The following is a 22,747-nucleotide window of genomic DNA, read 5'->3' on the forward strand; positions in this document are numbered from 1 at the left end:
ACGGGAACCCTACCACTGAGCTACATCTGCAGGCCGATATGATGAATGCATTCCAGTGAAGAAAATTTTTTATTAAATTGATCTTCTGATCATACATTTAGCACCATGAATATATTTTTATTTTCTGGGACTTAATTGGCTTTTACATTTATCCAATCTTTCTGTCAGGCTCCTTTTTTTTCTAAGCACCAACTGACTGGGATTTTTGTTTTGTTTTGGGGAGTGAGCACCAGTTGTGTGTAGTTAGGAGCTTTGAAGATAAAACAGCAATGGCCCTTGCTGTTGGGTTTCTGTCTTCGTGCCAGAGATGCTTGCTTCCAAGATCCCATGTGGAACACTCGTAATCCACCATTTGTTTCTTCCTGAACTCTGGCTCCTGAAGGGATTTACCTGCCTAGTCCCATGGAGGTATTCCAGCCCTATTTTATTTCAAAAAGAATTTCCTGTTGGTTTTACCTAAAAGGGGGCTAATATTAGTTAAACACAATTGGCCCTGAGATCTTAGTAGGTCAGTTTCTGGTATTGTGTCTGTATATTTTCAGGTTTTATTGGTGATGCTTCTGCATTGAACTTGGTGTTTTAATATAACTCTTCAAACGATCAGTAAGTCCCAGGAAGAAAAAAGTTTTGAGACGAGCTAAGCAAGTTGTTGGAAAGAAATGGACATTTAAGTGCTTAATCCAATTAGAGACTGTTAATGTCTATATTGACAAAGATGACAATAACCTTTATAAGCATTCATTTCATGACACAAACACTTTGTAGATGTGAATGTAGAATGTGTAGATCCTTCAGCAAATCCTCCCTGTTGGCTGAATTTATTTAAAGAGCTTTTCTGGTCACCTTTGAACCTCAATGATTTCTCCAGATGTACAGAAGTGAACAATGTGAAAATCTTGCTGCTTCAGCAGAAATGATTCCAGCTGGCTGGGAAGTGGGATCTGCAAGTCATTGGTGACAGCTGTGTTTCGATTTCTGCGATGGTTGAGAAAATACATTACCCGATTAGATGACTAGAAAGAGGAGTCTTTGTTTAGCCCTTGTGTAGGGACTGAAACTGTTTATGGTGCTGTTTTCTCCGCAGCCTTTGCAAAGTAAAGCTGGACAAACGGACTCATTCAGTGCTCCTAAGAAATGCTGCATAGTCAGCTTTAATTCTTTACTGGAAAAACTGGGTGGTTTTTTTTTTTCTCCTGATGCTGTCACCCACCCAATGTTCTAAAGGTCTAGCATTTAAAAGAAGCATTGCGTTTTCTGCGTACAGCGTTTAGCCATTGAAAAGCAGTTTCCTTTGTTTAATATGTACTTTAACCGTGTCTTTGTCAGGCATGGGGGCAGGAATATGCTTTCCCTTGAATTCAAGTTCTATAGTAGCATGGGATCTGAATATAATTTCTAATTAATTTATTCACTGCTTATGTGCTTATGGCACATAGAGAAGAAAAGAAAAGAAAGAAAGGAAAGAAAGGAAGAAAGAAGGAAAGAAAGAAAGAGACAGAGAGAGGGAGGGAGAGAGGAAGGGAAGGAAGAAAGGAAGGAAGGAAGGAAGGAAGGAAGGAAGGAAGGAAAAAGAAAGAGAAGGAGCAAGCATTCTAAGGAAGTATAATCAAGCATTTCCATGAGAGTTTTGAATTTATGACTACTGTTTGTCATCTCAGGAAAGCTTACTGTGTTTACAGGGGTGTGGCTGGCCAATTAAGCTGTTTCCTCAATTCTTTTTCTTTACTTCTGTCAACACAGGGTCTTGCTAAGTTGCCTAGGTTGGCCCAGGATTCACTCTGCAGCTCAAGCTGGCCTTTGCGATGTCTGCTCAGCCTACAACATAGTTGGGATAATAAGTCTGGGCCACCAGACATGGCTTAAAATTTAGCTTTTCAAAAAAGCAAATTGCAGGTAACTTATAAACATACCTTCCTGAAGCAGCTATTCTAGTGTTATAAGGGTTTGTCGTTGTCGTTGTTGTTGTTGATGTTGTTGTTGTTGTTGTTGTTCCATTGTAATTTAAGTTGAGTCAACCTATTTAAGTCAAAAACAACCTGTTAGAATCAATGACTTGTTTAGAACTTAATCAGATATATGGAGAAAAGAACCACAGTGACTTTCTTATTTTTAACTTCCTAGGTGGCACTGACTTTTATAATTAATCCAACATTCTTAAAAGTAATTTTATTGCATTCATTTAATGCCTCTGTGAGTGTGGTGGGGTCTGTAGTCATGCCACAGTATAAATGTGGGGGTCAGAGGAGAGGTATGGAAGTAGTTCTCCTTCAGCCCTGTGGATCCCGGGAATAAAGCTCAAGTCATCCTGGCCGGTATCAAGTACCGTGTGTGTGTGTGTGTGTGTGTGTGTGTGTGTGTGTGTGTGTGTGTGCGCGCGCGTTTGCGCAGATGTGTGCGTGAGGTTCTTTGTAAAATCTTGAGGAAGGATTAAATTTTTCAATGTGAAAATAAGCCCAAGTTCTCATGGAATTCATAGCAGCTGTGTGTGGTGACGACATAGAAATACATCTTATTTCCCATGGAAGCACAGAAGAGATAATCAATTTTTCTTTTGTCCTCGAACCCCATTGTGTACGTGTGACAGAGAGAGAGAGGGAGAGAGAGAGAGACAGAGACAGAGACAGAGACAGAGAGACAGAGAGACAGTGTCAGAGAGAGTGAGACAAAGAAGACAAAATTTAATAACTTAGAATAAGTATCTGTAATGTAACCAAGAGGAGGAGACAAAGGTAGGATTGATTTATCTTGAAACAGCAGACACTTCGCTGTGTCAGGTCCTTTCCTTGATCAATGAAGGTACGCCCGCTAACCCTCAACAAAATCAATACAGCTGATTGGAAACGAAGGGATGACTGCCTGCAAACGCGTCCACACTTGACCCTTCCCTGCTCACAAACATTTAAATGATGCCCACAATGCCGTGAATTGTATTTTCACTGCTCTGGTGAAGAGGAAGCTTCTTCAATCCAGAGGGAATAATGTAATAGAGTTTGAAAGTAGACTTGAACTTGCTTCTAATTAACTCGACATCTAGAAGTATGTTGATGAGGAAAAAAATCTATCATTAAGCATAGAGAAAGGAAAACATAATTCTGTGTTAAAAAGAGCACGTAGGATTCATTTAAGGTAAGCTTACTGGGGCTCTTTCCAGTTATGCTCTTCTGTATATGTATTGTGATACCACATATATATTCACTTTCATATTAATAAACAATATCTCTCCAGTTATAAATGTAATAAAAATATATCTTAGATACCATTTCAAACAATTGAAGACATTAATGTGAGTAGCCAACTCATGTAGAAGTTTTAGTCCATAGTTTTGATGTTGCCATCTTCTGCACCTGATGTCATAACAGCTCTGAGGTTATGTCCTCAGATCAGCTGTGAAGGACTTCAGAAGAAGGTCTCTCTAGCTTCCTGGTGACAAGAACAACACTGAAGTGGCACAACCACAGAGGCACACAAAACAATCCTAGGTAACAGTGACCAGCACCCACCTGCACTTATTTCCAGCGTAGTTACACCTTGGCGGTAATCTGGTTCTCACTCCTAATTTTCAAGATTAGAAAATTGAAGTTCTTAAGATCCATGATTTTTCTAAGACAATGAGCGTTATTAGCTCGTGAGCTGGCACCGCATCTTGGTTAGCCAAGATTTAGAGAAGTTATTTAATTACCACCCCAACCCTCATGTTTTATCAAGGCATAGGTGCGCCAGACAGAAAGTGACTCTTTCCTACAGTAGAATTAATTAAAAGATAAGTTATTATAATTGTTCTTGATTGTGCCTTGACATTACAACTCTCAATACACCACTCATCCCAAAGTGATTTGCTATCAATTTTCTTTCTGCTTATATCATGTCTTTAAAAGCTAAGATCCATTCTTTCTCTCTGTCCCGACAGCAAGCTCAGAAATGTCATAGAAACATGTTTGCTGTTAGTATGACTAGACTTATAACTGCTCTAATGTATGCTGCCATGTTTGAGTATGACTTGATGTAGGCTGGTGCTTTGTCCTTCCAGCAGCCCCACCTTACAATAAGTTACCTTGTTAACTGAAAGAGGGATTCCCACCTTCAGCCTTAAGAACTGTCTTCTCGGGTGAATACACTATAGGGCAAAAGCCCATTGGCTTTAAAACCTCCTTCAAGTTCATGCCCGGTCCTGCCTTCCCCTGGCTCGGTCTGACTAGTCTCACTGGTAGGACCCTAATGCAGTCCTCCTGTGGATATGATGGAGGTTGAAACCAAGAACAGGTTGCTCACTTCCAAGAAAGCTGAAAGAGAAAGGGAAAGTAGATGTGGATACATAGAAAAGATTACATCAGTGAAGTCATTTTAAATTAATTAATAAAAGAAGGATATGAGACTTCCATTCCAGGATCATTTCGGAAAGTAGGAGAAATCTCTGTGATTGTTATTTTGTGAATTGTGATACATAGCAGTTATATAGTGAGAGGGAGAGGGGGAGGGGGAGAGAAGAGGGAGGTAAGGAGAGAGAGAGAGAGAGAGAGAGAGAGAGAGAGAGAGAGAGAGAGAGATCAGCCAACATTTGGCATCCCACTTATCAGGTGTCTGATTTAAACAAAGCTGTTCTCTCCCCCAACAGCAAAATTATTAAAGAAAAGTGAATCATATATTTTCCTTTGGCTAAAAGCAAACATTATTCTTCATTACAATGATTTCAATATACATTTTTATTTTAGTGTATTTCAACTTTCCTTGAAATCTGATTTGGGATCTAATTCCCACTCAGACGTATCTTACTTACACAAACAAGAACACCGGGTGTTTTATTTCATAGAAAATTCGTATCCGGACCAACATCAATTCACAGACATCGAATTCTTATCTCTTTATCATTTGGTTATTCATTATTTTCTCTGAAAAAAAATAGAGACCTTTTTCTTTTCATTTCAGTTTCTGCTATTCCTTTCTAATGTGAATACAGACTGGAAAAAAAAAGCTCTCTGTGTTTCTGCTTCTCCCACTACTACTCCATGCCTTCTGGAAAGCAGAACTCTGATTTGTGTTGCTTGGCAGTGGAGAGCCCATGGCTCTCCATCCTGGAAAGGTTAGACAAATAAGCATGGCTGAGGTTCTCAGAGCCCACAGAAGGAACAGATTTTTCAGTCTTCTGATTTTTTTAAATCTTTGTTTTATTTGGGGGTAGGGAAGGGGAGAAGCTTAGTTTTGTGCGACTCTTCCTCCATAAGTCATCTTATATTTTTTAAAAGCTATTAATTAATAGAACCGCCTTAGCCAAAATAAGAAAGAAAAGTTCTTCAGTCAAAAAGAAGTACTTTTAATTTTAGATCCCTGAAATCAATACAGTTTGTGTCTCCTAAAAGACAGCGGAAGGAAAGCACTGGGACCCAGTGATGAACTCCTCTGTCACCCTTTGCAGAGGGATGGACTAAGTCAGAATTGAACAATAAGCTCTCCGTAGAGTTAGAAAATACGTTAAATTCACATTGTTCAAAATGGTAGATTCCTAGTCACATATACTATCCATCGGAGATGTAGACCCAGGAGCAGAGACAATGAACTCGGACTTCTGTTTGATTTTAATTCATATTACAGATTCCTGGTTGTAGCTGATTTCAGAATACAAGTAAATATGGCCAAAACACATTCAGCAGGTGTATAATATAGTGTGTCTATACATCCATGATTGTTTAGATCAAAATATAAATTAGGCATCATTTTAATGTCATCTGTCTGCCTTATTACAAACCTCATACATTAAATTAGTATGATTCTCACAACACTAATTTTGCATACCCTTTAGAAGAAATAAGACATTTTTGTCCTGTAGGAAAAGAGTAGGCAGACTATATTATTTCAAAGCCCTACTTCCTTTAATTTGATAAATAATTTATCATAGAATCAGAGTAGTTTTGACTTTTTAAAAAGTTAGAAAATAAATCTCCAATAATATTTGAAAATAATTGATACTCCACGATTGTACATGCGATCCATGTTTCAAATTAAACGCAGACACGAAGTCAAAGTTTTTCGATATAAATACTTTTCCTGTGGTTGCTGCATAAATCCTGATCTAGGGATTAGTTGCTTAGAAGCTGAAAGGTAGTAAGGACCTCAAGCTTGGATCTATGATGTTAGTTACCACACTGTTGGATTTTAACAGTTTCTTTCACACATAAATGTTGATGTAGCCAAACGTGCCTTCCTATTGGCCCTAAGAGAGGTCCTGACAGAGGCTGGCCACTTGGAACTGGCTAACCCATGTCTGAATAGAAACATTGTAACCCATAATCATTCAGTAATAATTATTTTCCTTCCAATGCTTATTGCTTTGATCTTCTCAACTCCTTAGTTCATATGTTTGTGCTTTCTGTGGAGTCAAGCCCTGTATGCTTGTCTAGATGTAAAGAAAGAAATGCCATAGATTAAGGGGAAAAGTTGAATGGGACTTCGCTCTATCATGTCCCAACAGCTACAAGTGGATGTTTGTGTGCAAGGTCTACAGAGTTGGATATCAGTGGTCAGTTGCTGTAAGCACAGTTCATTTATTAAAGTAGTTGAGCCTTTAGATCTGGTAGCCATAGCAAAGTCATGACACTAATTCACCAAGAGTGTTGTGGGTAACTATTTGGGGGAACAAAGGCAGCATCAAGAATGCACAGATGCAAGAGAGTTAAAAAATCAAAATAAAGTTGATCAAGGAGAGAGAGGCAATCAGCTAAGGCATAAGACGGGACAGATTCTGCAGGCTTCTTGCTACCACTGGCAAATAAGTGTGCTACACGAACCTGTGGGTGTCTGTCTTTATTTCAACGTCTCATCCGATTCTGAGCTTGAGTCATTCACGATCTCCAGACTCAGAAATCATACTTCATATTCTCTGTGACGGTTAACAACACGATGGCTCTGTTCCTTCCCGCCTTTCTTTCTCTGGGTATCCATTTCATCTCTTTTTTCTTCGACTTCTCCCATCCTTTCCCTTCCTGCCTTTTTTTTTTTTCCTTTCTCCTGAGAGTATGCACTCAACATCCTGTTTCCTACTGGTGGACACTTCTTTTTCCTTTTCTTTTTCAGTCGGTCTTTGTGCTTGGGGTCTGCTGCCCCCCCTCCAGCCCAACCCATTCCACCCCACCCCAGTTCCCTTTTCCTTTTTCTTTCAAATCAGAAGCCTGTACGAGCTGATTTTTACTTGCATCTCTTTATGGATCGTGGGATGTTTTCTTTGGAAGCTCAGCGAATGGCTGGTTGTTCTTTGCGTTTGTTGTTACCACAGATCTGTTGCCAAACTGCTACCTTAGTTGGTCCTGCAGTGCCGCGTTGCATGCTGGGATTGTCTGTGAGAGTAAACTGACATATTTGCAGCACCAGCCAGCATTGGCTGGAGGATGGTGATATTTGCTTCCCTTTTGTATGCCTTTTTTTTTTTTTTTTTTTTTTTTTGTATGCTGTACAGTCACCAATAGCTAGTTCTGCCCGGCAAGTAATTCAGAAATACTGCTAGTGTAGAAAGGGAAGGTAGCAGTTTACCACACTGTCATCACAGGGAGCTATTGAAGAACAAAGGAACCGGTGCCTTGTATGTTGTGAAACACCAGCACAGCCATGGCCAAATGTTTTAGCTCTTTTAGTAACAGTGTACAGATGCACAGGAATCCACATTTTACTTAGAACTACATGTCTAGTCCTTAATATGCAGAACCAGAACACTTCTACAGCGTACATATTCACGAACAGTCCTTTATTAATATTTTTAAAAGTCGTTAAAATTAAAATGTACTAATATTCAGTTAGTCAATCTCATTCTACCAAGTTGTCAACACAGTTTAAATCACATTGATGAGTCAGATCTTGGCAAGTCTTGTCTTTTAATTCCTACGAAATGAGAGCATAGCTAATAAAAACATGAAGCTATAACTTCGATTAAAATTCCAGGTTTTTTTTTTTTGACTAGAAAGGATTGGTCTTTACACACCCAGCCCTACCGGTGCATGGGTGTCTGATGCTGGGTGGGGTCTTCACATAAAAACAGATAGACTCTCTTCTCTCTTTTGCCCTTCCTTCAGTCAAAGAGGGAAAGAAAATGAAACCGAGAAACCGCAGAATAAAGTCTGAGACTGTTAAGAAACTGCTGGTATTTTTTTTTTCCTGTGTCACGTGTGTGTGAGCCTGCCTGGCTGCTTCCTTAGGTGGGGACCCGGCCGAGAGACTGTGCCTGAGTCTGTTTCCACGCTGCTCTTGCAGATCTGTCTTATTGATTAGCAAGGAAAAGGGTGGGGATTAGCGGCAGGGGAGGGGAGCACTAACTGGCGACTGGCTCGTTGAAGCACAAGACATTTTCTTCCGGGAAGATGTCAAACAGCTGAGAAACAGCCACAGAGGAAGTACAAAGGTGGAAAAATAAGAACGAAACGAAGGCATTTCCTAGGAGAATCTCGAGGCTTTTTTTTTTCCTTTGCTCTCTCCCTCTCTCTCTTTCTCCCCATTTCCTTCCATCATCTGACCTGCAGAGGCTACAGTGACAGCGTCATGCAAATGCCGCAGTCCAGCAGGTCTGGGAGAGGGTGGATGCCAGACTGTGCGTTAATGTTAATGATGAGCGCAGTGAAAATACCAGCCGCCGCCACCCCTTGCACACAGAAGCGCTCTGAGTCAGCATCAGATGCTAGCCCGACTCTCCGCGTGTCTGTATGCCTGTGCGCGCGCGCGTGCTCGCTCGGGCATCCGTGTCTAGCCGAGGGGAGGGGGTGGCGTGTGAGTGCGTGGAGGGTAAAAGCCAGTCAGTCAGTGAGAAGCAAAGGTACGTTGGAGAGCAACTAAAATCTGACTGATTTCCATCTTTGGAGCATCAGATGTATTCCCTAAGGAAGATGGGTCTCCGTGATGGGGGTGGTATAATTATGTTAATGTCATATTTATGGAGGGGTGAGATTTTTCATTCTAATAATTGGTTGAATGCTATGGTCAAAAATTGTAAAGCCATATTCAGTTCTAAGGAAAAGCATGGACTTTTATATAAGTACTGTTTTATTTTATCTCTTTTTCTTTTTTCTTTTTGCTTTTTGTGAATGCTGGTTTTTGGTTGTTTCTTTTGGATTTTTTTTTTAAACTATTTATTTGGGTCCATAAGTGATTCAGTATGGGGAAATCAAATGATAAACAGAAAGAGATCTTATATAATGATGCATTACATCACGGAACAGAATGTTTAAGTCTTACAAGGCAAAGTAAAGATCTGGGCAGGGGCGAAGGGGGGTGGGTGGTTAGAAAGGGGTGTGGTACTAGGGTGGGGGAGGGGAACACTTAGCAAATATTTTGTTCAGCCTAGCTTTCCTTGCAGCTTTGCCTGGGAGTGGATGATTCACCTGCCTAGAGGAAAACACTCTAAATCGTTCCATTCTCTCTCTCTCTCTCTCTCTCTCTCTCTCTCTCTCTCTGTCTCTGTCTCTGTCTCTGTCTCTGTCTCTGTCTCTCCCTTTCTAACCTCCTCTTTTCCCTTTTAAGATCAACTACTTCAGAAGAACCAGATTCCACTTATGTGGCCAGGAGTTTTATGCCGTGCTAAGTGTGATTGTTTTACCCTGCCTTCTGTGCTACTAAACCCTAGACCATTCCTAAAGTACTGATTCTGCTCCTGAACCACAAGGCTAAAAAGATGGGAGAGAATTTGATGCATATACAGGATTGAGATTGTGTATTTTCAAAAGTAGTGAACTTTATAATGTAATTATTCAAAGGAAAGAATCCTTTTTTTTTTCTTACTATGTTGCCAGGAATTTAAGTTACATGCTTGTTAGGTAGTCTTGCTTGAATAACTATGAAGTGTGCATGAAAATATTTGCTGTCTGAATAGTTTGTATATTTAAAGAGAAAAATCGACATGAATAAGTATTAAATTATGACATACAAAAGTTTTTTTAATCTTAACTGTAATAGTATACATTTAAATGAGATTTTTTTTAAGTGTTGTATATCCTGGGCCCACTGTTAACAGTTGTGATATATAAAAATTGCAGTAGAAGCGAAATATCAATTAGGGTCCCATTAACTGGCATATAAGACTTCTTTAATGTAATAGAAATGGGTGGTGCTGTAAAAATCTGCTAGCAGCAGATTTTAACCCCTGTTTCGTCTCCTTCTTTGGCTAGAATGGGATGATTCTTAAGTGTGCATGTCTGCTTTGTTTCCATAGCCCTCATTACTGTAAGTTCTAATCTATAAGTGGTCATCATGATTAATCAGCTCATTTTAAATTTCATATATCACTTATGTTTCTATTTGTGTGTTTTGATTAGTATTTAGAAGGAAAAAATATATGACTGAATCCAACTCTAATTCCTAAGCTGTCCTTTGCACTGGAAGAAGAATTCTCCTGCATCAAACCAGACTTTTCCTAGTCCCTGAGACCCTAACTTGTGAGGTATTTTAGTAACATCACAAGTCAGGCTCTTGGGACCTAGGCGGAGAGGTACCAGCAGCTTTGGACCTTATTGATTCTCGGCATAAACCACCAGAACAAAAGGACAGACATAGATTCTGCCTAGGAGCAAAGAACAATGGTTTTCTTTTTAATCAGCGAGGGTTTTACCATGACCCACCCCCAAAATACAACTGTTAGAAACTGCGCTCTAACAATATAGCACAGTGGTACTGAAATAGTGCTTGTGTTTCCTCTGATTACCGTATAAAGGTGTTATAAAAGATGTGTGTAAGAAGCAGAATTAAAATACAAGTGTTTTTAAAACGTCGCTTTGGGTATTTTTTAAGATGAATAAGAAGAGGGAATGTTTTTGAGTTGTTTATTCCTGTGTCTAAATGCATAGAATTATATACATTAGTTATTTCGATAAATTATGCATGCCTCCATACAACTGTGGCTTAGGATACGTAATATAAGATTCTCATCATACTCAAGGCCTGGAAAGGGAACGATTTGCACTTTTCTTTATTGATCCCACTCTTGTTGCCAGTAGTAGGAGAGAATATGGTTTTCTACGTGACCATTTTAGCCAGTGTTTCCTTAGTCTTTTGCCCATACAAAATAGTATGTATGTATGGACAATCCCCTTATTCTGAGATTCACAGAGTCTGCATTTAGGGAGAATGCAGAGCTCTAGAATTTCCGCGTTTCACTTTGTGTGTGTTATAAAGCATGAGAGAGCGCCTATGAAGTCAGATGCTCTAATTCTGTAAAAACGCATCTGTGATGCAGGCTTTGATCAGAATTTTTATGACCAGGAGTAAATATTCCAACCACAGCCTGTGTGACTTATTTGACCATGTATTAGTCAGTGTCATACCAGACATGTATTTTTTGATCTATAATCAATAAATCTATTCCAAATTTACAGTCATATTACAGAAATTAAGACTTAAAATGGGATGGCTTTTCACGGCACAGGCAAGAGTGACTTTGGTGTTTTAACCCTAATGCTTCACCATAAATTGTTTTCTCCATTATTAAATCTACGAATCTATTTGAGCCTAGCATGTGGAGTCTTTGTTCTGTTTTCCGTTGAGGTTGTTATTATAACTTATGACTCGAAATATCAAGAAATTCAAAGCATCCTTACTGTTTCCTGAAAAAAAAAACATATAAGAATATCATCAAGACAGACTATGTTTAAGTGTGTGTTGATAGTGCATCTTTTCAGATTTTTTTGTGGCCTCACCCATACCATTTGTGTAGAAGCTTTGAAATTTAAGTGTCTGTGTATATAAACATGTCTTACGACTCCAAGTGAAAGAAGGAAATAAAAACAGTGGAGTTTTTTTTTTCTTTTTCTTTTTCTTTTTTTTTTTACTAGCATTTATCTTTCACTTCTGTTGGCTTCATTCTTGTTGGAACTGATTATTTTTTTAAAAATCAGAACTTTTTCAGCACAAAGAACTCTACCCATGTGTGTCTGTGTACACCACAGAACTTGATTCTATTGAATAGAACCCTTGCACAACTGATCAGAACGGTTCTATTGAACAAAGCACCATATAGAGGTGTGTGCTTCCTGCCACCTGTTTTATGATCATCATAAATGACATGCACATGACGTTTCATCAGTTGAAATCCAAAAGAAAGCAAGGAATAATATTTGACAGCTTTAACAATAGCAGAAAATTTAAGTACAAAGGTTTTCTTTTTATGCTTTGTTAATGAACTATACTATATGTTAACTTATATTTCATAAGATAAAAATACCAAAATAAATTTCTTGTCTCCTGAGCATCATGTGTTATATGTCCTATATTGTGCAACTTTGAATATTCTCTGTGCAAAGCATGTGTGGTGATAGAATACTGTTCACAAAGCTTCTTTTTTCCTTCATAAAAGTGTGTGTGTGTGTGTGTGTGTGTGTGTGTGTGTGTGTGTGTGTCAGACTTTGTTTCTATAAGGTACTTTACACTGTATGTGGATGGATGTGACTCTTTCTGCATTTCTCCCTCAGTTGTCACCAGGTAATGCGGTTCTGTGGATTCGTAGTGTGACTTGGAAAGCCAGATCCCTCTAAGCTTAAAATAAAGGAAAAGATAAACAACAAGGAGTGAGAAGATGTGGGTTGCATACAAAAAGCAGTGATGTTAACAACCCGGATGGCTTCTGGATTGGGAGAACAGCCTGAGCCAGACGCATACATTAAGAGCTGTCTGCTGCCCATGTGAGCTTGCTCAGTGTGTTGGAAATGAGGGATCTCCTCTTCTCTGACACCAGTTTATTTGTACGTTTTAATTTTGAAAGAGGAAGTCACTGTTCCAAGCACATAGACTAACCCCTCCTTGTTTCTCTCTCTTTCTTATATCGTTTGCTAAATTACTGTCAACTCCTAGTTCCTCTTAGAAATAAAAATCATTACTCGACTTAACCATTTACTGCAGACTAATGCAATAATAGTGTTCCTTTGTCTCTGTTGTGCGACTCTGACAATATTGTGATACCTGTGTTTTAACTTTATATCTCTATCCAGGGAAACATGGATTATTTTTTCTATATGGCAATGTCTAAAGGATTTTAGAATCCAACAAGGAGGCCATTCTGGAATTTTGCCAGATATTAATATGATTATATTTTCTTTTAGGATTTATGAGATCAATATCATTCTCAGTTTAAAATTCCTAAACATTTCAGTCTTCCACTGACACAACAGAAAGGTAGAGACATTCTTAAGTCATTTAATAATATCACAAGGAGGAAGGAGTATCTCAAGGGAATTATAGTACAAATTAATTATTAATGAAATTAGAAAAGGTGGTGCTTACCTTACACTCATCTTCAAAATGGCACGCTGATTGGTACACGTGCCTAACCTTGAGCTAATATATTTTAAATATGCAAATGACCTTGCAAGCTGTCATGTTTGGATGAGTTTACAGTAAAGCATCACACAAAGGGAGAGCTGATTCCCAAGTTTTCTCCATTTGCACAAGCAATGCAGCCTCCTTGTCCATCATAGGCAGCAAACGAAGGCATAGTTTTGGTGCCTGGATTCTTTTGTCTAATTTGTTAGTAGACTTTAAATTCAGTACTCAAATCTCACTGAGCCCTAAGTGGCTGCATTTGGAGAAATAAAACAAGGTTCCAAATATAGATGAGTTAAAAAAATCCTGAGAGTTTGTAAACATTTGAAAATAAAGTTTTCCCTTGTAGCTCTGCAAATACATAATTAGTATACTGAAATTCAGTTGCTATTTTTTAACCTGTGTGTCAGTTCCATGGTTAGTTTCCTTATCCATCAATGATCAAGTACACATTAGTGTGTGTGTCTGTTTTCCTGTCTGTCTGTCTGTCTCCGTGTATGGATGTCTGTGTATCTCTGTGCATTTCCAGAAAATATTTAGTGAAAACACTGTACACACACCATGGGAGCTTCCTGACTTCATCCATGCTGCGTTATTACTAAGTTAACTTCAATTTTCATCGAATGACACTTTCCCCATGTCGGTTCGTATTAGACATATTTCATGTTAAGTTGAATATGATATTGTACCTGTGGAAACTTTGAAAGCTGGTGAAGATTGAAGGCAATTGAGATTAAGATTAAATTGTTTCCTTATCAATCAACTAATTCCATGAATATTTTATGACAACCTCAAAATGAATGTTTCTGATAAGGTAGGGAATCTGCCCCACTGATGATATTACTAATGTGATTTTAAATTTGTACCCTTAATAGTCAATTACTAACCAAATAGGAACCACACCAATCATGGCTAGCATGTGCTTAGCCAAGTAAATAAGAATTGTCACTCTTAGGTCCTTGTTTGGTTTAAATAATGTTTAAGGATCTCTTGTAGAAGCAGTTCTTAGGAATCTCTCTCTTCTATTTTTCTCCCTCATTGCTGACTGGTTGGTAGCTGACGAACTGTGAGCAAGTGAATTTTCTGTGGAATTTTTTTCCTTGTTTCTAAATTGGGTATTTGGTTTACTCTAGGTCCAAATTTGCAGATCATTCTTGAAATCTTCTGAATATTTTGGAAACACAAAAGTGAAATGTAAGAGCCTACACATTTATATTGTGATTGCTTTCCTACCACAATGAGAGGCTAATGTTGAATTGAAACATTATCCAAGTGAAGCCTTGCACTTTGTATAATTTTTGATACAATGTCTTTCTCATAGTTGACCTCCAGATCTTAGCTGGGGAGACAATCTTTGCTACATTCTTGCTTTGTTATACATCATACTAAAATCAGCCTATGCATTTGTAATTTTGAGGGAAATGTCTACATTAGACTATATATAATATATATTTTTGCTGTTGTTCTTGAGGGATTATCACAGCCAGTTCCCTCCATTTCTCTCTCTTCCTGGTGCCCCTGTACCCAACACGGAGCCCTTTCAACCTCTTCAAAGAAGTTGCGGTGGGGGAGTAGACTCTTTATTAATGGCAGAAAACAAACTGGCTGCTGGACTTCCGAGACAGCTCTCTAATAAAGAAGCTGAGCAGGCTGTGTGACAAAGAATTCGTGAATTACTAAATATATAGAGAAGCCTATTTAATTCATCAGAGGGGCTTAGAGGACAGGCACACAAAGTTTAGAATTCAATTCAAGCCATGCCAGAAAATGAAAATGTACTTTAAAAAGGATTCCGGAGACAATTGTTCAAAGAAATGTCAACTTTTAAGGTTCTTTCTAGAAGAATGAATTTTGTGCTCTCATTTTTGTGTGGCAACTTTTCAATTAAAAAGGAAATGATTAATAGAATCTCAAAGAAATTGTATCTTATAGTTTAAAAACTGTGTTTTGTTTCCACAGGACCCATTCTAGTGAGAAGCACCTATTGCATTCCCTAAACATAACAACTTATGTGGATGGCTCACAGAAATAATTTTATTTTTATAGCAATTAGACATAACTGTCATAGTGCTCATAGTATTTCAAAAGAAGAGTATTCAACTTTTACATAATTTCCAGCACATTCATACATATATAACTTTATGATTTAATATATTTTACAACAATGTAATCACCTAATTTCGAAAAAGTTGCTGATTTTTTTTAACAGACCATGTTTCTGTTTTTGTTTTTTAACAAGATTAAAAACATGATTCTCACCTTGTGTCATGTGAAGAAATTCTTTGTCCTTTGCCTCTCAGGCTACCAGACATGACGTTTGTAAGAAAAACTCACTTCTACAAGAATATGAATTTATCAGTCCCGATACTGTCATAAAGAACTACGTATAAAGTGTGCTCAGGCCAGTAGGAATGTGACTCAAGGATGAAGCTGTGTGCAGAAGTTTATTAACATTGTCTGAGGATTAACAGCGTCCAGTGAAAGCAGTGTTATTATGTGTAAAGCATGGGTCCTCATTGCTTTTCAGGAGAGATCACAGCTAGGAAGGAAAGACTCCAGAACTCACAAGTTCCTGAGTACATATTGTCAGCCCAGTATGCTCTATTTGTTCATTAGTCCTTTCCTTCACCACATTTAGTCCCTTTCTGCCTCTGCTCTCCCATACCATGTTCTCCCCCTCTCCTCCTTCTCTCCACTATGTTGACAGTTTTAGAGGGGTACCCATCACTGAGTAACAGAGCTGACTGGCTGCTTCATCTTTACAACTTAATATTCCAGAAGCAAATAAAAAACAGGAAGAGCGAAGGAGTGTGAAAGTGGTGGGTGAAGGGAGGAAGGGAGGGAGACAGAGACAGACAGGGAAAGACAGAGGGAGAGAGGGAAAAGGAGGAGAGGGAGGAGAGGGAGGAGAGGGAGGAGAGGGAGAAGGAGGAGAGGGAGGAGAGGGAGGAGAGGGAGGGGAGGGAGGCGAGGGAGGAGAGGGAGGAGAGGGAGGAGAGGGAGGAGATCAAGATCCTGTTTTTCAGTCCAGAAGAAAGAAGCAGGGATTTACTGCCCTGACCATCAGTGGATCAACTTTGTTGCCCAAGGTTAACCTTGCAGTCTCTGAGAAACAAGGGAACGGTTCTTGTTGACACATTGTAGAAGAAATACCAGGCAAAATCAAAACAGAGCTTGAACTGTCATCGCTGACTTCTGGATTGTTTGTCATAACATTTATAGGTCAACTATGTTTACCTTAGTGAACTTGGTAACGATTATCAAAATGGGAAGCACTGTTATACTGGGAAATGTGCTACGTCCATCATGCCAATGGAAAACTATCTAGCATGGCAGATCGCAGCCTTGAGTATCATGGAGATTAACTACACTTTCTTACCATTTCTAATGCTCTTTAAGTTTGTGACCTCTAGCAGGACAGTCAGCATATCTTGTCAGCTAGGGATCTGAAATTTCATAAATAGGGATTATTAGAAGTAAAGGATTGGTAAAGAAAGGACAGTAGTCTAATGTGTGTATCATGGTTATCATACAATTTGATGGATTGGTTAAAACCTTTGAACTTTTATCACCAAAGTTATGGAAATATCTGTAGCTAAACATTGGAATCCTCTTATTCTTGGTTAGGAATTGACAGACGTCTTTTTCCTTTAGTGAAAATGTATTTATTTTATTTTTGTATTTATATATTATATACACATATATGTATATATGTATGTATATATGTATGTATAATTATGACGGGATTAAATGATTCCGGTGATAGGTTTTCATACTTCTGTGGGGAAGTGGTTAGAAGGCAGATTTAACACTGTAGCCCAGACTGGCCTTGGACTTTCATCAGTGATTCTGCTCCAGCAGTGAGCCAGTCTGGCTGGCTAGGGTCTTCTCCTTTGCTACTTCACTGTTGTTTATCATGATATTACCTGGGCAATTTTTAACATTTAACTGTCAATCATGACTACTTAAGATATCTTTCTCTCCTCGAAGTTTAGTTTTCTGGGCATAATGATTCTAATGCAAAACATCTTTACGATGCACTTGAACAAAGCTATAAATGTAATTTAAAGAGTTTGGGATTTTATTTTAACATTCACAGTACTTCTTACTAATTAATCAAATTATAAAATCGTGCTGTGGTTTCCAGTGTATTAAAATAAGTTGTCATATTTGGAACATCTGTTTATGTTCCTATTTTTAGTATATGTTTCTAAAAGAATGAAATACAGATTCCCATAAATAATGCTTGTAATTTATTCTACAGAAGGACAACATCTACTTCCCTTCCACTAAGCCTGTTTATCTCCTATAAAGTAAATCTGCCAGATAATATTTTATCATTCCCTTATCAAGATGGGGGAGAAAAAGCTCAGGTCTTAGATATGCCTCCCTGATTGGTTAAAAAACTGGTGCTGTCCTGGCAGCCTTTGCAGACATTGTGTTGTGACTCCAGACAGTCAGCTAGTACTACACTTTGTCTCCACTATAAATCATGGTCTCCTAATAGCCAAGGTTGACACCATGACATTTTCAAGAACAGTAAAAGACCCCGGTTGAGTGGAAATCAATTTTGTTTCACAAATCTTGGGTTACTATCCCAAGCCTATTCTTATTACTTCTCCAGCCTACATGTGATTTCCACAATCAACAAGATATTATTTGAATTTTATATCACGATCTTTCTAGTTTAAAAAAGAAATGTTTTCACCTTAATCTTCATTATTCATTAAGGAAAAACTATTGTTTGTTCTTTATATTTTAAAAAGTCAACATGAAGATTTTGTTTTACTTACTGATGATTTTAAAATGATGGTAGCATTTTATTTTATTAAAAATTGGGAAATTATTGTGAAATGTCTTCTGGTTTGAAAATCGCATTCCTCTTAGCTTTGAGATATGTGATAATAAATGATATAAAAGCAGGTCTTAAGTATAATATTCATAAGAGAGAATTTTGTTTGTGTGTGCATACACATTAGTAAAGGTTTTAAGCATTTAACTGTATGTTTGAGAGCCATTGAAGAATAGTAAAGGATTGTTTTGGGTAGGGCCATGCATTATATTGTATCAGCATTTTAAATATCAGCTACAGGAACATGGAGGAAACTCTGAACTTGACAATGTGAAAAGAAGTTTCCTTCAGGACTTGTATGACGTGGATGCTGGGTACATGGAATATCTGATTTATTTTCCATATTATCTGCACTTGGAAGAATATTAAGGTCTTTGAAACTAGAGAAAGGAAAATACGTCCACGCTATTTTTGTTTGATCTTCTAAGAATGATGGAAACTTAATTCTCGGATATCCTGAGAAAGTGTTAATTGAAAGTTTGGGAATCCTTTCATCCTAGTTACCAAAATTATTTTTCTTTAATTGGGTATTTTTTATTTACATTACGAATGTTATTCCCTTTCCCGGTTTCCCAGACAGAAGCCCCCTATCCCAATCCCCTCCTCAACCACCACTACTTCCCACTCGACTGACATTCCCTGCACTGGCTTATCAGCCTTGTCAGTATCAAGGGCTGCTCCTCCCATTAGTTCCCAACAGGACCATCCTCTGCTACATGTGCAGCTGGAGCCATGGGCCTGTCCATGTACAGACCTTGGGTAGTGGTTTAGTCCCTGAGAGCTCTGATTGGTTGGTATTGTTGTTCTTATGGGGTTGCAGGCCCTTTCAGGTCCTTCCATCTTTTCTCTAATTCCTCCAACAGGGACCCTGTTCTCAGTTCAATGGTTTGCTGCTAGCATTCGCCTCTGTGTTTGACATGCTCTGGCTGAGCCTCTCAGGGGATAGCTATATCAGGTTCCTGTCAGCATTCATTTCTTGGCTTTATCAATATTGTCTAGTTTTAGTGGCTGTATATAAATGGGTGGTATATCCAGGTGGGGCAGGCTCTGAATGGCCATTTCTTCAGTCTCTGCTCCAAACTTTGTCTCCATATCTCCTCCTATGAATATTTTTGTTCCCCCTTTTAAGAAGGACTCAAGCATCCACACTTTGGTTATCCTTCTTCTGGAGCTTCATGTGGTTTGTGGATTTTATCTTGGGTAATTCGAGCTTTTGGACTAATATCCACTTACCAGTGAGTGCATACCATGTGTATTTTTTGTGATTTGGTTACCAAGCTCAGGATGTTATTTTCTAGTTCTACCCATTTGCCTATGAATTTCATGAAGTCATTGTTTTTGATAGCTGAGTAATATTGCATTGTGTAGATATACCACATTTTCTGTATCCATTCCTCTGTTGAAGAGCACCTGGGTTCTTTCCAGCTTCTGGCTATTATAAATAAGGCTGCGATGAACATAGTGGAGCACGTGTCTCTTTTATATGTTGAGGCATCTTTTGGGTATATGCCCAAGAGAGGTATAGCTGGATCCTCAGGCAGTTCAATGTCCAATTTTCTGAGGAACCTCCAGACTGATTTCCAGAATGGTTGTACCAGTTTGCAATCCCACCAACAATGAGGGAGTGTTCCTCTTCCTCTATATCCTAGCCAGCATCTGCTGTCACCTGAGTTTTTGATCTTAGCCATTCTCACTGGTGTGAGGTGAAATCTCGGGGTTGTTTTGATTTGCATTTCCCTTATGACTAAAGATGTTGAACATTTCTTTAGGTGTTTCTCAGCCATTCGGCATTCCTCAGCTGTGAATTCTTTGTTTAGCTCTGAACCCCATTTTTTAATAGGGCTATTTGTCTCTCTGGAGTCTAACTTCTTGAGTTCTTTGTATATTTTGGATATTAGCCCTCTATCAGATGTAGGATTTGTAAAGATCTTTTCCCAATCTGTTGGTTGCCATTTTGTTCTGATGACAGTGTCCCTTGCCTTACAGAAGTTTTGTAATTTTCTTAGTAGTCATTTCTTCATTTCAAGATGAGTCCTAATGCTTATCTGAAATTAAACTTTTAAGGGGAAATAATTCTGTATTTTTAAACTGGTCATTTTGAAATGTTCCATGGATAAGTGAGATTATAGACAATTACAAACAAGAAGCTTCCAGCCCTTAAAATTCTTTAATCCATTCATCTACTTCTTCAGCCACTTATGAACAATGATATATAAAATCAAATTCTTTGTCACCTAGGGATGGAATCCAAGTGAAGGTAGAATTTCCTTTTTAAAACACAGCACTGCATTCTTTTAAGAATAATAGAAAAGCCAAGAAATAATTGTCTTCAGAATAGGAGAGATTCACATGTCAATATAATGCTTTAGGATTCTAGAAAAGATATTTACTATAGTATATAAGGAAAGTTTCCTATAAAAAATCTATTTGATTTTCTGTGGGTATAAAGACTAGTGTGTTAGTAGGGATATGCAGATCCAGAAATAAGATAGATCTTGCTGTATTTCTCACTGAATTTAGTTGATGAATTGGTGTATTTTTTGAAAAGGTGAAAGTGTGTAATTAAGAGCAAACAGATATCAGTTTGTAAAGGAGCTACAACAGTCACAGAGTCTATGCTCATGATGGGTAGATGAGGACCCATGAAAGCTCAGGGGTAGATGCATGGTTCTGTACCATCCAGAATTCATTAGTTTCTAGTCAGTGTGGCTATAGACATCAAACCAGAGATTATGTCAGAGCCAAAGGGAATGTTCTATGAAGACACATATTTCTTTCCATTCTGAAAATTCTAGCAGTATATAGGACAGAAAACAGAATATGTTATAAACATGTGCATGTTATAAAAAGTGCCTAAATGAATGACTAGCATTGTAACTCATCTCAGGTGGGTCAATCAATGCAGGAATGAGAGAATGAGCCATGAATAAATCTTATGTGGGGATTACTGCAATTCTTCTGAAAGAAAAACAATGAAAATCTAAGCTAAGATTATCCACTTGAACTCAACATATCCCTTGACTTTTCTACTTTTGTATCCCCATAAAAGTTTTGTTTAAAGTTTTGAGTGAACATCCTTGTCTTTATTATGAGTAAAAAATCCAACAGTGTATGTAACATTTACAATAGACTGATCCTACTCAAAATTTATAACCACTAGTCCCAATTATGTGAAACAAGAGTTATATATGAGAGGTCTCATGAACATACAACTGAGAGACTTTAGAGACAGAGTAGATTGTATGGGCACACAAATTGTAACAAAGTAGGGATGATGTTGTTTTACTTGTGAACAGCAAAAGAATGAAAATCATTATAGTCCTCTGTCAGCCAGCATTAATTACTTGTGGCTTCTTATTTCAGTAAGCAGAACTGAAATATCAAGTGTGGGACTCTAGCTTGGATCAAGAATGCCCATGCAAAACCTTTTTGTCTAACACTTGATCTTTAGTTTGGTGTCACTGAGATATGGCAGAACCTGTATGAAGTAAGCCCTGCTAGAATGTCTTGAAGTAACTGAGACTGTGCAGAGGTACCCAGCCTTCCTCTTCTTCCTCTCCTGTTTCCTGGCTACGAAATGAACAATTTATCACTACCACATGCTAATAGAATATCTTTCCACAATAAGAAAACCAAAAGGACTAACTGATTGTGAAATAAATTAATGAACGTGAATAATACAAACTATCTCACAGATCCTTTATGGGAACAAAAAGCTGTCTTTCTCACATGATGTGCATGTGACACCAAAGGAAGATGTTGAGGTAGCGGGACAAATTCTAGATGCTATTCTAAAGCTGAGGAAACCATTCCAATCTAACATTCATTAGTTAGTAGTCCATATGGCTAATGACCTCAACTCAGAGATTATGTCAGAGCTAAAGAGAAAGTTCTAAGAAGATGCATCTTTCTTCCCATTCTAACTCAGTATATTTAGGACAGAGAATGTACAGGTGCATGTTATAAAATCTCCTAGATGAACAACCACAACTACTGCAGTGATCTATGTCCCAAAAGTGCCAGAATCCTCCACACATTGCTAGAAAGATGTTATTGGGACAGATCGAGTTAAACCTGCTCTTCCAATATTAATTCTGATAGTATCTGATCATCGTAGGCCAACTTAGGATCTTATCACATTGTCAAAGATGAAGTAGTTTATTTATGAAATACAACATTATTTCAGGACAATATTAATTACTCATCCTATAAAATTATACAATTAAAATTTCAGATAAATAGGAAAGCAAAGACTCCATATTCCAGAGAATAAATCTTACTATCATGTAGTATGTATTCAAGTGTTTTCAATGTCTCACTACATATACATTCAAATTTCTCCTAAATTTTATAACTTTAACACATGTTTTATTTTTGAGATACTATGTGATTTCATTCATGTATCATTTTATCATGTGTTCTTTGTGTTAAAGCTTTACTGGAATATACATAACCAGTTGACTCACAGACGTCAACATTTTTAACCTTTTTTCTTTTTACCAAATATAAACTCAGAAAGCCAGTACCCAATTCTGTAAATATATGTAGTAATTCTTTTATGATATTAATGGGGACAGATGACAATTGCCTGAAAGGAGAGAGTGGCTATGCAACTAT

The 22,747-nt window shown here is 37.9% G+C and overlaps 1 long non-coding RNA gene and 2 other non-coding genes across 22 annotated transcripts in view; 2 read left to right on the plus strand and 1 right to left on the minus strand.

The window, feature by feature from the left end:
- The window catches only part of LOC103693508 (uncharacterized), a 490,050-nt gene that overhangs the window by 426,413 nt on the left and 40,890 nt on the right, over positions 1–22,747 (plus strand). For 15 of the 20 annotated variants that reach the window (XR_010056223.1, XR_010056218.1, XR_010056220.1 and 12 more), the window contains one exon: positions 1–22,747. This exon is cut by the window's left edge and continues 36,526 nt beyond it; it is cut by the window's right edge. The exons of 2 other annotated variants lie outside the window; for them this stretch is intronic. This is a non-coding gene — a long non-coding RNA (uncharacterized LOC103693508). 3 more of the 20 variants (XR_005491062.2, XR_010056221.1, XR_010056227.1) reach the window with 2 other exon arrangements.
- Positions 10,361–10,466, minus strand: Mir3588 (microRNA 3588). Its single transcript, NR_037386.1, has one exon. It is a non-coding gene; the product is annotated as a microRNA 3588 (primary transcript).
- Mir125b2 (microRNA 125b-2) lies at positions 10,370–10,457 on the plus strand. Its single transcript, NR_031870.1, has one exon. It is a non-coding gene; the product is annotated as a microRNA 125b-2 (primary transcript).

The sequence above is a fragment of the Rattus norvegicus genome, chromosome 11 (assembly GCF_036323735.1).
Source record: "Rattus norvegicus strain BN/NHsdMcwi chromosome 11, GRCr8, whole genome shotgun sequence".
NCBI classification, from domain to species: domain Eukaryota; kingdom Metazoa; phylum Chordata; class Mammalia; order Rodentia; family Muridae; genus Rattus; species Rattus norvegicus.